This window comes from Salvelinus namaycush, chromosome 17, assembly GCF_016432855.1.
Source record: "Salvelinus namaycush isolate Seneca chromosome 17, SaNama_1.0, whole genome shotgun sequence".
In the NCBI taxonomy this organism is placed as follows: Eukaryota; Metazoa; Chordata; class Actinopteri; order Salmoniformes; family Salmonidae; genus Salvelinus; species Salvelinus namaycush.
The window spans coordinates 2,858,952-2,874,186 of record NC_052323.1 but is presented as its reverse complement, the minus strand read 5'-3'; positions in this window follow the sequence as shown (position 1 = coordinate 2,874,186).

Genomic DNA, 15,235 nt, shown 5'->3' with positions numbered 1-15,235 from the left:
ATTAGTACACACCATAGCAAACAGTAGCACAACATTTTGCGACATCAACGAGAGTTTCTTGTTATTGGACACGTTAAGATAGTATGCCTTGATGCAGCCGCTTGCTTCCATTTGGTGCCTAGTGAACATAGCCATGGAGAACCACATATCTACGGTCCACTTTGAGTGACTAGGTCTACACTGTGGGTGAGGTAGCTAATGGAGCACCGTTAGGTTAAAGATGAACTTGTGAAGATCAGCTGCACTTCAGCCTTTGATCAAAATAGCCTCTATCAGAGCAGGGAGGCGGAGTTATGAAACGCAGCTGTTAATGTTTGGCCAATGACCAACATCTGTTGTGTACTCTGGAAGATTTTAATATGTTTTATTTATTTAACCTTTACTTAACTAGACAAATCAGTTAAGAACAAATTCTTATTTACAATGACAGCCTACCCCGGCCAAACCCGGACAACGCTTGGCCACTTGTGAGCCGCCCTATTGGACTCTCAATCCCGGCCGGATGTGATGCACCCTGGATTCAAAACAGGTACTGCAGTGACACCTCTTGCACTGAGATGCAGTGGCTTAGACCACTGTGCCACTCAGGAGCCAAGATCCTTACTGGCCAATAAAAACACACAGAGAGCACTGAAGTTTTACCATTGCTCAACTGTTAAACACACAATAACATAGGCAGACATCAACCTGCCCACAGTAGCATCATGCAATTTGTGATGAAAACTGAATATGATATATTTAAGCAATAAGGCCCAAGGGTCTGTTCTTAAGCAGGACGCAATGTGGAGTGCCTGGATACAGTCTTTAGCCGTGGTATATTGGCCATACACCACAAACCCCAGAGGTGCCTTATTGCTATTATAAACTGGTTACCAACGTAATTAGAGCAGTACAAATAAATGCTTTGTCATACCTGTGGTATACGGTCTGATATACCATGGCTGTCAGCCAATCAGCATTCAGGGCTCGAACCACCCAGTTTATAAATATATATAAATGCCTGTGTGTATATATATATATATATTAGCTAATGACAAGTGTATCAACACAGAGAGACAAGTGATCCAGGAAGTTACCAGAAGGGGGCACATTTGCTCTGTAAGTGTATCATGTAGAGCACCTAAATCACCTAACGTTTTTTTCTTGTTACTTCATGAAGTTATGACAAATATAACTTTATAGCCTATTTAATGTTATGCTGGCATGCTTTTCTCTAATTGGTGGCTGTGTTGTCTTTATTTGCAGTGTATTACAGTGAATAGCCTATATGCCTATATAATGTGTGTTGTGACGTGTCCAGCCGTTTCCATGAACTGATAAGACATCTGATTGCTCTCAGACAGAGCTATTGGAGCCACCAGCGTCTCTGTTGTAAGACTTTATGGCTTAATAAGAGCACATCTCAGTGGATGACTTAGTCTATAAAGAGGGAACATGGAGCCTTGTGTTTCCATCTGAACAGAGCAGACTACACTCAGGGCCTGTGTGAGTGTGTGTGCGTGTGTGCGTGTGCGTGTGCGCGTGCGCGCGTGTGTGTGTGTGTGTGTGTGTGTGTGTGTGTGTGTGTGTGTGTGTGTGTGTGTGTGTGTGTGTGTGTGTTTGTCACCATCATGGCCGTTCGAAACAAATGTGCATGCATCGATGTGGCCGGAAGGTGTGCATTACATGATTCTGTATGACAAGAAGCTGCCAAGTGGGGAATCGTATGTGGCTCGTTTCAGCTTGTTGTCTTGTTTTGAGGTGTACAAATCAAATCAAATGACATTTTATTTGTCACATGCGCCGAATAGAACAGGTGTAGTTACCTTACGGTGAAATGCTCACTTACAGTGAGGGAAAAAAGTACTTGATCCCCTGCTGATTTTGTACGTTTGCCCACTGACAAAGAAATGATCAGTCTATAATTTTAATGGTAGGTTTATTTGAACAGTGAGAGACAGAATAACAACAAAAAAATCCAGAAAAACACGTCAAAAATGTTATAAATTGATTTGCATTTTAATGAGGGAAATAAGTATTTGACCCCCTCTCAATCAGAAATATTTCTGACTCCCAGGTGTCTTTTATACAGGTAACGAGCTGAGATTAGGAGCACACTCTTAAAGGGAGTGCTCCTAATCTCAGTTTGTTACCTGTATAAAAGACACCTGTCCACAGAAGCAATCAATCAATCAATCAATCAGATTCCAAACTCTCCACCATGGCCAAGACCAAAGAGCGCTCCAAGGATGTCAGGGACAAGATTGTAGACCTACACAAGGCTGGAATGGGCTACAAGACCATCGCCAAGCAGCTTGGTGAGAAGGTGACAACAGTTGGTGCGATTATTTGCAGATGGAGGAAACACAAAATAACTGTCAATCTCCCTTGGCCTGGGGCTCCATGCAAGATCTCACCTTGTGGAATTGCAATGATCATGAGAACGGTGAGGAATCAGCACAGAACTACATGGGAGGATCTTGTCAATGATCTAAAGGCAGCTGCGACCATAGTCACCAAGAAAACAATTGGTAACACACTACGCCGTGAAGGACTGAAATCCTGCAGCGCCCGCAAGGTCCCCCTGCTCAAGAAAGCACATATACAGGCCCGTCTGAAGTTTGCCAATGAACATCTGAATGATTCAGAGGACAACTGGGTGAAAGTGTTGTGGTCAGATGAGACCAAAATGGAGCTCTTTGGCATCAACTCAACTCGCCGTGTTTGGAGGAGGAGGAATGCTGCCTATGACCTCAAGAACACCATCCCCACCGTCAAACATGGAGGTGGAAACATTATGCTTTGGGGGTGTTTTTCTGCTAAGGGGACGGGACAACTTCACCGCATCAAAGGGACGATGGACGGGGCCATGTACTGTCAAATCTTGGGTGAGAACCTCCTTCCCTCAGCCAGGGCATTGAAAATGGGTCGTGGATGGGTATTCCAGCTTGACAATGACCCAAAACACACGGCCAAGGCAACAAAGGAGTAGCTCAAGAAGAAGCACATTAAGGTCCTGGAGTGGCCTAGCCAGTCTCCAGACCTTAATCCCATAGAAAATCTGTGGAGGGAGCTGAAGGTTCGACTTGTCAAACGTCAGCCTCGAAACCTTAATGACTTGGAGAAAATCTGCAAAGAGGAGTGGGACAAAATCCCTCCTGAGATGTGTGCAAACCTGGTGGCCAACTACAAGAAACATCTGACCTCTGATTGCCAACAAGGGTTTTGCCACCAGGTACTAAGTCATGTTTTGCAGAGGGGTCAAATACTTATTTCCCTCATTAAAATGCAAATCAATTTATAAAATTTTTGACATGCATTTTTCTGGATTTTTTTGTTGTTATTCTGTCTCTCACTGTTCAAATAAACCTACCATTAAAATTATAGACTGATCATTTCTTTGTCAGTGGGCAAACGTACAAAATCAGCAGGGGATCAAATACTTTTCCCCCTCACTGTACATGCCTTTGACCAATAATGCAGTTTTAAGAAATTATTTAAAAAAAAGAAAGAGATAAGAATAACAAATAATTAAAGAACAGCAGTAAATAACAATAGCTGGGCTATATACAGCGGGTACCGGTACAGAGTCAATGTGCGGGGGTACCGGTGTCGGGGGTGGGGGGTGTCAATGCAAATAGCCTGGGTAGCCATTTGATTTGCTGTTTAGGAGTCTTATGGCTTGGGGGTAGAAGCTGTTTAGAAGCCTTTTGGACCGCTTGCCGTGCGGTAGCAGAGAGAACAGTCTATGACTAGAGTGGCTGGAGTCTTTGACAATTTTTAGGGCCTACAAGCCAAAAAGGTCAAACATACAAAGACAAGGTAATGTAGACAACCCCTCTCCCAGAGTTATTACCTGCAGTGATAATCAGCCATAAACAATTGAATGGGACATGTATGGCAGTATTTGTGTTATGCATATAGCCATTCCATTACCTGACCAGAGGGGGGCACATTTGCTCCATACTTATTTCACACATGGAAAGAAACACAGTAAGCATAACAGGTTTCCTCCTACTTGCATTATTACATTTGTTATAATGAATTTGTATTTAATGCAAAGGGAGTAAAAAAGTTTAATGGTAATGAGGGCAAAATGCATTTCCACAAACGTCAACCGGTCAGCTCTGCCTCAGTTGTTAGACTCATGTAAACTATGATACAGGTTGAAATGACCTGCCTCTACCTACAAAAAGTAGGGAGTGCTACCTCTTAACCTACCTACTTACCTGCCTCTACCTATCAAAACAGTAGGGGGTGCTACCTATCAAACTACCTATCAACCTACCTACCTGCTATTAATAAATGGTAGCCCGGGCAACGTCTCCCCGTGTTAAGTGTGTGAGTTGGAATAGCTAGCTAGTGTAGGCACAGGGGAGGGCAAGGGACTGAGAGGCCACAGGCACCTAGTGTACTGTAAGACCCAGCATGGTCACTTGCTAGCAATGCCAGGGACCCAATTTCATTCTAACGCCACTGAAACCAGCTCAACCTAAGGGAAACTGCCACTGAAATCACAACAGGGCAATAAATCTGTAATCCTCAACAATGCTGCTATCATATCTTCGCTTGTAGCTTTCAACACCAGCTATAATGAAGAGATAGGCCTACAGTCTAACTTGCACATACTCCAGATGCAGGAGGCATGAGGGTTGTAAGGGGACGCAGGAAGGCTGAGGGAACAGAAATGGAGTTGTTTAGCCCTGGACCTTAGTCTCTCCACAGTCCTCCACCCTGGGGTGTCCTAACCAATACACACTGTGTTGGTATAGAGATGTTGGGATGTAATTGTTGTTGTATAGAGATGTTGGGATGTAATTGTTGTTGTGGTAAAGAAAATCCTCTATCTCTGTGGGATTGATATTTTAAGCATGACCATATGTTTGTTTTTTTAAGCAACAGTGGCTGTTTGGGTCCTGTCAACGGAATATATATCAGAGACAGAGCCACAGACAGTAGACGCCATGGAGCGACTCTGCTTCTCATTGCTACAGGAATCAACGACCGTTATAAATCTCTGAAATATAGCATTAAACATGGGAAGAGGGAAAGAGTGATGTGTGTGTGTGTGTGTGTGTGTGTGTGTGTGTGTGTGTGTGTGTGTGTGTGTGTGTGTGTGTGTGTGTGTGTGTGTGTGTGTGTGCGTGTGCGTGCGCGTGTGTGTGTGTGTGTCAGTATGAGAAAGACAGTAGATACAGAGAGAGAAATACAGAGAGAGAGAGAGGGAGAGAGAGAGAGAGAGACAAAACAGAGATATAGAGGCAATAAAACTCCTCTTCTGAGCTACTGTATCACATACAGTACCGCCACAGGAAAGGAAGAACCAGAGTTACCTCTGCTGCAGAGGATAAGTTCATTAGAGTTAACTGCTCCTCAGATTGCAGCCCAAATAAATGCTTCACAGAGTTCAAGTTACGGAAACATCTCAACATCAACTGTTCAGAGGAGACTGCGTGAATCAGGCCTTCATGGTCGAATTTCTGCAAGGAAACCACTACGAAAGACCACCAATAAAAAGAAGAGACTTGCTTGTGCCAAGAAACATGAGCAATGGACATTAGACCAGTGGAAATCTGTCCTTTGGTCTGGTGAGTCCAAATTTGAGATTTGTGGTTCCAACCGCCCCTTGTCTTTGTGAGATGCAGAGTAGGTGAACGGATGATCTTCGTATGTGTGGTTCCCACCGTGAAGCATGGAGGAGGAGGTGTGGGGGTGCTTTGCTGGTGACACTGTCTGTGATTTATTTAGAATTCAAGGCACACTTAACCAGCATGGCTACCACAGCATTCTGCAGCGATACGCCATTCCATCTGGTTAGTGCTTAGTGGGATTATCATTTGTTTTTTAACAGGACAATGACCCAAAACACACCACCAGGCTGTGTAAGAGCTATTTGACCAAGAAGGAGAGTCATGGTGCTGCATCAGATGACCTGGGCTCCTCAATCAACCGACCTCAACCCAATTGAGATGGTTTGGGATGAGTTGGACCACAGAGTGAAGGAAAAGCAGCTAACAAGTGCTCAGCATATGTGGGAACTTCTTCAAGACTGTTGGGAAATCATTCGCCATGAAGCTGGTTGAGAGAATGCCAAAGGTGTTCAAATCTGTCAAGGCAAAGGGTCGCTACTTTGAAGAATCTAAAATATATAACTTTTTGGTTACTACATGATTCCATATGTGTTATTTCATAGTTTTGATATTTTCACTATTATTCTACAAATGTAGAAAATAGTAAAAATAAAGAAAAACCCTTGAATGAGTAGGTGTGTCCAAACTTTTGACTGTTATTATATATGTTGGCCAACCATTATGATCTAGCTGGTCTGACCAGCATCGTCTAGCTGGTTATGTTGGTCGACTAGCTGGTCAAGCTGGTGGTGCTGGGGACCAAGCTGGTCCATGCTTTTCTAGCTGGTCAAGCTGGTCTGACCAGCATGGTCTAGCTGGCAAAAACTGCACCAATCATTATCATATTTCCCAGCATGCTCTTTGCAGTTCTATTTTTTGAATTGTTGGTTTCATTATTTTGTGCTTTGATTGATTAATGAATCTTAGGCTACACAAAGATAAATAACATACATTTTTCTAAACGAATCTAATCTGTTAGTTGGACTTATTGCACCCATTACTGAAATGGTTGTTCCAGTTTAGACGGTGGTAGACTCATTTAGTAATCTTTCTTGCCCTAGCAGTCATTCTGAATTCAGGCTGTGGGTGAATAAAAGTTCTAACTGATATCCCCACTGGCTGGATTCCTATAGGGTTTAAACATATTTGCAAGCTAGCGTAATGTGAAAAAATAGGCCTTCAAAGTAAGGTCTTACGATATATGTAATGTATTGTCTTAAAGGGGGGCTGAACTTACTGATTTAGCCTGGGTTTCAATCAAACTCATTAGGAAGTGCAACTGAGAATGAGATTTGGGTCTTGGAAGCGTGCTTTGATGTGGGTGTCTCTTGTTTGTGTGTGTTTGTACGTGGGAAGCGTTTGTACAATCACTCTGCCAAAACATTACGCAGTTACAGCCACTCACCCTTCTAGATAACTTGAAACAGTCTAACCAGATCTTGTGTCTGGAAATAGCCTAGGCTAGCTATATGAATTTCTGCAATTTATAGTTGGTTTGAGGTTTTTATTTAATTTAAATTTGGAGCTAATTAATTTGTTTTATATTGTCCCATGTACTTTGCGTAATTTACTGATGGTCCCTAACTAGCCCCATAGGGATATCAAAAGTCTAACCAAATTTACCATAGTCAGTGTGCAGGGGCCTGATTTATAAACTGTGCGAACGTACAAAATATACCCCAAAATGTGCGTGTGCCAGTTTTCACGCAAAAGTGGGCATTTCTAAAATGTATATTTAAGTAGACATGAGAATGTGCTCACCTCCCTGCAGAACATGCATACCACATCTGCTAGTGGTTGAAATATTGTATTGCAAGCTGGCAACTACAGTAAAATACTGCCAAGTCATGCCAAAATAAAGGAAACGTCAACATCAAGCGCCTTAATAGGGAGTTGGACCACCACGAGCCAGAACAGCTTCAATGCACCTTGGTAGGCTTGGGCGGTATACCATATATACTGTATACCGGGGCATTTGAAAATTGCCACGGGATGGTTTTCAATACCGTCAATACCTTTGAAACTATTTATATGACCTTTTTTTATAAATGTGAATGTTTGTAGCTACTTTTTAAGTAAATACCAGCAGATTGCGTTCTTTATTTCACCTGTCACATTATTTTAAATTATGAAACATGAGAGACCGGTGCCTTGTGAGTAACTCACTGCAAAACACACCAGGGGGCCATACTTACAAACATTTAAATGTAAACAGTTACCAGACGCTCTTATTCAAAGTGACTTTCAGTAGTGAATGCATCTATTTTCATACGGATCCCCCATGGGAATTGAACCCACATCACTGGTGTTGCAAGCGCCATGCTCTACCAACTGAGCCACACTGGACCCATTTTCACTGGCTCAAAATGTTTATCAGCCAGTTAAAATCATCAATTTACTTGCTGGTGACAAAACACTAAATTGTAGCTCGTCCCATCAGATACCATGGCACATGTTAGCCCTATGCTAACCTCAACAGGTGGCAGTGATTATATCCTGGAACTAATTCTTCATCAGATAATTACAAATGTTGACATAGATGGATGTGAAAAAAACACTTTTCCATAAGAGCGTTTATCATTCTACAGTACACCTGTCAATCAACTGATCAGCGCATACTACTACACGTTGTAGACATATTAATAAGGTGTTAACACAAGATCAGTCAGCGCTTTCAGGGTGTGTTCATTGTCATAGTGACAACTGCAAATAATATTTAAGAAAGTATTCACACCCCTTGACTTTTTACACATTTTGTAGTGTTACAGCCTGAATTTAAAATGGATTCAATTGAGATTTTGTGTCATTGGCCTAAACACAATAACCCATAATGTTGAAGTGGAATTATGTTTTTAGAAATGTATACAAACGAATAAAAAAATGTAAGCTGAAATAAGTATTTTACCCCTTTGTTATGGCAAGCCTAAAATAAGTTCAAGAGTAAACATTTGTTAAACAAGTCACATAATACTGTGTACAATAAAAACGATGTGTACTATAATAGTGTTGAACATGATTTTTGAATGACTACCTCATCTCTGTACCCCACACATACAATTATCTGTAAGGTCCCTCAGTCAAGCAGTGAATTTCAAACACAGAATCAACCACAAAGACCAGGGAGGTTCAAAGAAGGACACCTATTGAATATCCCTTTGAGCATACTCCCAGTCACTACAAATATACAGGTGTCCTTCCAAACTCAGTTGCCAGAGAGGAAGGAAACCACTCAAGGATTTCACCATGAGGCCAAAGGTGACTTTAAAACAGTTACAATGGCTGTGATAGAAGAAAACAGAGGATGGATCAACAACATTGTAGTTAACCTAAATGACAGAGTGAAAAGAAGGATGTCTGTATAGAATAAAAATATTGCAAAACACGCATCCTGTTTGCTGTAAGGCACTATAGTAAAACTGCAAAGAAAATTGGCAAAGAAAATAACTTTATGTCCTGAATAGAAACATTATGTTTGGGATAAATCCAACACAACAAATCACTGAGTACCACTCTTCACATGTTCAAGCATGGTGGTGGCTGCATCATGTTATGGGTATGTTTGTCATCGGCAAGGACTAGGGAGTTTTTTAGGATAAAAATAAACGGTATAGAGCTAATCACAGGCAAAATCCTAGAGGAAAACCTGGTTCAGAGAGAGACTCTGGGAGACAAGATCACCTTTCAGCAGGACAATAAGCTGAAACAAATATACCCTGGAGTTACTTACCAAGACGACATTGAGTCCTGAGTGGTCTAGTTACAGTTTTGACTTGAATCGACTTGAAAATCTATGGAAAGACTTGAAAATGGCTGACTAGCAACGATCAACAACCAACTTGACAGAGCTTGAAGAATTTAAAAATAATAATGTGCACATATTGTACAATCCAGATGTGCAAAGCTCTTAGAGACTTATCCAGAAAGACTCACAGCTGTAATTGCTGCCAAAATTGATATTAATTTGTAGTGACTCAGATGTGTGAATACTTAAGTAGGTACAACAACAAAAAATGATGAAATGCACTCACTACTGTATGCACTCACTACTGTAAGTTGCTCTGGACAAGAGAAAAAATAAATTGAATCCATTTTGAATTCAGGCTGCAACAATGAAATGTGGAATAAGTCAAGGGGTATGAATACTTTTTAAAATGAATAATAATATAAACACTTGCATTTAAATGGAGCAATTCAACAGCAAATGCCATTTAGCCTGCGCATCTATTTTTTTTTTTTTTTTAAGTGACAGATTCAGTTTGTAATGAAAAGCACTACATATATTAAATCTATTATTATTATTACTATTATTATTAATGGTTGTCAATTATTATATTTCACTATATTTCACTGTGCTCATCTCTCTGTCTGCAACTATTTGCAATTCAATAGTGCAACAATGTTATCATAACCGACCAAAGTGATCATAACACCAATGCACTTTATCCCCTCAACTTGAATTTGGCCTATGCTGTAGCCTTGTTTTATATACACCAATAAGCACGAGCAAGCCTGCTTCGTTCCTCAGATAGGCTATTAGGCATAGTATAATTTGTTTTAACAAAAATGTCCTATAGTTTTTATGATGCTCTCTAAGTAAACACAAAATGTATGAATTCTGTTCAGTTTGCTCAGATCATTTGTCACGCCCTGACCATAGAGAGCCCTTGTTTCTCTATGGTGTAGTAGGTCAGAGCGGGACTAGGGGGTATTCTAGTTTATAATTTCTATGTTGTGTTCTAGTTTATATTTTCTATGTTGGTGTTTTGTATGATTCCCAATTAGAGGCAGCTGGTAATCGTTATCTCTAATTGGGGATCATATTTAAGTAGATATTTCTCCCACCTGTGTTTGTGGGATATTGTTTTGTGTTTGTGCACCACTTAGTCACGTTTCGTTTATTGTTTTTGTTTTGACGAAGTTTCACTTGGAAATAAAGATGTGGAACTCTACGGACGCTGCGCCTTGGTCCAGTTCTTGCGACAACCGTGACATCATTCCTAACAGTCTATGTGATATAGGACAGTATCGCGTCGCACAAACAGCACAGCTTTTCCTGGGATTTCACGAGAAGAGGAATAGCCTATTGCGCACGGGAATAGCTGGAAGAGGGAGGCTATAGCCTATGTGTAGCTGTAGTAAGAAGCTATTAGCTATATATTGGGCCATTCACTAGCAATATATTAGGGCCAGAAATATTAACTTGTCAAAGTGAAAAAACAGATTAGGAAATTGGAGATCTCCTCCAGGCTGCACTCTGCGGGCACGCAAAGTTCCACTAGCCTATTGAATAGACCAACGTTTAAGAAAATGACTACCTAAAAAAAAAAAAAAATACCTAAGGCAACAACACAGTGCAATGAGGAATGTATTATTGCTATCAAGTGAGTACACAATTAATGTCTATAGGCCGTGAACTGCAGTGATGAAGGCTAATTTGAATAACCGCGCAAATATCCTGCTTTGTGTCATGCCGAAATAACTGCATACAGCCTAGGCCTCATTATGCAACCATTTGGATCAGTTATGGGGCTATTAACAGTTCTGAAGGTCTAAAAATGTAGAAAAGGCCCATGGAGTTGGTAGAATAATCCTTTAATTCATGGCCACTTACTCAGCTGGGCCAGGGGCGCTTTAATTAGGTCAGGTGGCAATGACCGACAGATCTCATCCCCATAAAAGGAGGAAAACGCCATCGCCTGATCTCGCTGCTGTCTCTTCCTTAACTCTGTCTGCTCCAGAAGTTCTGTGCGTCCATGAATCCACACTACTCAGTAAATATACCACTTTATGGTTAAAGGAATTCCTGCCTCAGTCTCATCCATTCCTCTGTCACCTGACACGTGACCACATGTTCACTGTCAGTCATCCTACCTGTCCAGCTACCCACACATATTCCACTAATCTTTCAAGAAAGGTACATTAGCAGACCACTCATATGCTGTGTTTTGTAGTAGTAGTAGGTTATTGGTTCCTCACAGTCATAGACTGAATTGGAAACCAATTTACAACCATAACATCAATCATACTGTATATACACAGTGTACTAAATATGTTCTTTCCATGACATAGATTGACTCGGTGAATCCATGTGAAAGCTATGATCCCTTATTTATGTCACTTGTTAAATCCACTTTAATCAGTGTACATACACAGGAGGAGACAGGTTAAAGAAGGATTTTTAAGCCTTGAGACAATTGAGACATGGCTTGTGTATGTGTGCCATTCAGAGGGTGAATGGGCAAGACAAAATATTGAAGTAACTTTGAACAGGCTATGGTAGTAGATGCCAGGGACACCGGTATGAGTGTGTCAAGAATTGCAATGCTGCTGAGGTTTTTCACGCTCAACAGTTTTCTGTGTGTATCAAGAATGGTCCACCATCCAAAGGACACCCAGCCAACTTGACACAACTATGGGAAGCATTGGAGTCAACATGGGCCAGCATCCCTGTGGAACACTTTCGACACCTTGTAGAGTCCATGCCCTGACGAATTGAGGCTGTTCTAAGGGAAAAGGGGGAGTGCAACTCAATATTAGGAAGGTGTTCCTAATGTTCTGTATACTCAGTGTAATTATCAAATAGTAAAGTCTTCAACTAACAAAACACTTAATATAATAAAATGTTAAAATATGCAATATGCAATATATACAGTTGAAGTCAGAAGTTTACATACACCTTAGCCAAATACATATAAACTAATTTTTCACAATTCCTGACATTTAATCCTAGTAAAGATTCCCTGTTTTAGGTCAATTAGGATCACCACTTTATTTTAAGAAAATGAAATGTCTGAATAATAGTAGAGATAATGATTTATTTATGATTATAATGATTTACTTTCATCACATTCCCAGTGGGTCAGAAGTTAACATACACTCAATTAGTATTTGTTAGCATTGTCTTTAAATTGTTTAACATTGGTCAAATGTTTCAGGTAGCCTTCCACAAGCTTCCCACAATAAGTTGGGTGAATTTTGTCCCATTCCTCATGACAGAGCTGGTGTAACGGAGTCAGGTTTGTAGGCCTCGTTGCTCGCACACACTTTTTCAGTTTTGCCCACAAATTTTCTATGGGATTGAGGTCAGGGCTTTGTGATGGCCACTCCAACACCTTGACTTTGTTGTCCTTAAGCCATTTTGCCACAAATTTGGAAGTATGCTTGGGGTCATTGTCCATTTGGAAGACCCATTTGCGACCAAGCTTTAACTTCCTGATTGATGTCTTGAGATGTTGCTTCAATATATCCACATAATTTTCCTCCCGTATGATGCCATATATTGTGTGAAGTGTACCTGTCCCTCCTGCAGCAAAGCACCCCCACAACATGATGCTGCCACCCCCGTGCTTCACGGTTGGAATGGTGTTCTTCGGCTTGCAAGCGTCCCCCTTTTTCCTCCAAACATAATGATGGTCATTATGGCCAAACAGTTCTATTTTTGTTTCATCAGACCAGTTGACATTTCTCCAAAAAGAACGATCATTGTCACCATGTGCAGTTGCAAACCAAAGTCTGGCTTTTTTATGGCGGTTTTGGAGCATTGGCTTCTTCCTTGCTGAGCGGCCTTTCAGGTTATAATTGATATAGGACTCGTTTTAGTGTGGATATAGATACTTTTGTGCCTGTTTCCACCAGCATCTTCACATCCTTTTCTGTTGTTCTGGGATTGATTTGCACTTTTCACACCAAAGTACGTTCATCTCTAGGAGACCGAATGCGTCTCCTTCCTGAGCGGTATGACGGCTGCGTGGTCGAACGGTGTTTATAATTGCATACTCTTGTTTGTACAGATGAACGTGATACCTTCAGGCGTTTGGAAATTGCTCCCAAGGATGAACCAGACTTGTGAAGGGCTACAATTTTTTTCTGAGGTCTTGGCTGATTTCTTTTGATTTTCCCATGATGTCAAGCAAAGAGGCACTGAGTTTGAAGGTAGGCCTTGAAATACATCCACAGGTACACCACCAATTGACTCAAATTATGTCAATTAGCCTATCAGAAGCTTCTAAAGCCAAGACATAATTTTCTGGAATTTTCCAAGCTGTTTAAAGGCACAGTCAACTTAGTGTATGTAAACTTCTGGCCCACTGGAATTGTGATACAGTGAATTATAAGTGAAATAATCTGTCTGTAAACAGTTGTTGGAAAAATGACTTGTGTCATGCACAAAGTAGATGTCCTAACCGACTTGCCAAAACTATAGTTTGTTAACAAGAAATTTGAGGAGTGGTTGAAAAACTAGTTTTAATGACTCTAACCTAATTGTATGTAAACTTCCGACTTCAACTGTGCAAAACAACAATACTACAAGGTTGGGATGGCAGCTTTAGAAAATACATCTTTAGAGTTCTTAGGAAGGCATTTCTAAGGCCACTGGGCTATATGGTGTTTGCATTGATCAATTTAGTGAAATATGGAATGTTAGAGTTCTGATAGCGGCCTGTGCGTGTCATGGGACCGTTCAGTTTGTGGCAGTTTGTGACACTCTATCACAGCTTATTGTGAAATAGATACAAATTACTTCTTCAAAATTTGTGACAGGCACACAAAAATGTCCTATTTATTTTCATCACAAAGCATTTTTTCTTTCTTCATAACGCATTCGTGTACATTACACAAATTCCAATTTGTTGTGGCTAACGTTACCTAAGCTAGCTAGGTGGCTAACGTTAGCTAGGCTTGGCGTAAAGGTTAGGGTTATGGGTTAAGGCTAGGGTTAGGTTTAAGGGTTAAGGTTAGTGTTAGGGTTAGGTAACATGCTAGCTAAGTAATTAAAGGGTTACGGTTAGGGGAAGGACTAGCTAACATGCTAAGTAGTTGCAAATTCATGGCCAGTTCATGGCCAGTTGCAAAGTTGCTAATTAGCTGAAGTTGTCCGTGATGAGATTCAAACACACAACCTTTGGGTTGCTAGATGCCTACGCATCCTCCCCAACCAACCTCCCTTTTATTGTTTCTGTCTTATGTAACCTGTTTGAAATGCACTCTATACAAAATATTGTACTATACACAGATTTTTTCCCCCCAACTTTTTTGTGTTTAAATCCATGGGACTATTTCATGCCTCATTCCCAGTGACATGATCTTTTTTGATGACAGTAGTGTGGTTATCCCTGTCAAATGCTTTACTGAAATCTGTGGCTATGAATGAACAAACTGAGCTTGGTTTTTCTGAGTCTTTGGAGAGACTGTCAACAAGGTTAAAACTTCTTAAGGCTAGGGGGCAATATTTGGAAGTTTGGATGAATTAGGTGCCCAAAGTAAACTGCCTGTTACTCAGGCCCAGAAGTTAGGATATGCATATAATTGGTAGTATTGGATAGAAAAACTGTTAAAATAATGTCTGTGAGTATAACACAACTGATATAGCAGGCAAACACCCAGCTTCCAGTAGATATCAACAGTCTTTAGAAAGAGTTTCAGGCTTGTTTTTGAAAAATGAGCTAGAATTTGTAGTTTTTGTAAGTGGCTCCCATTTTGGCTGTAGTGTTGTGGTGCGCATCGGTGAGGGTGTGCACTTCGTTATTTATCTCCGGTAATGAACATACTATTCTCTGTCTTAAATTTGATCGTTTATTTACATATTAGGGTACCTGAGGATTGATTAGAAACATTGTTTGAATTAA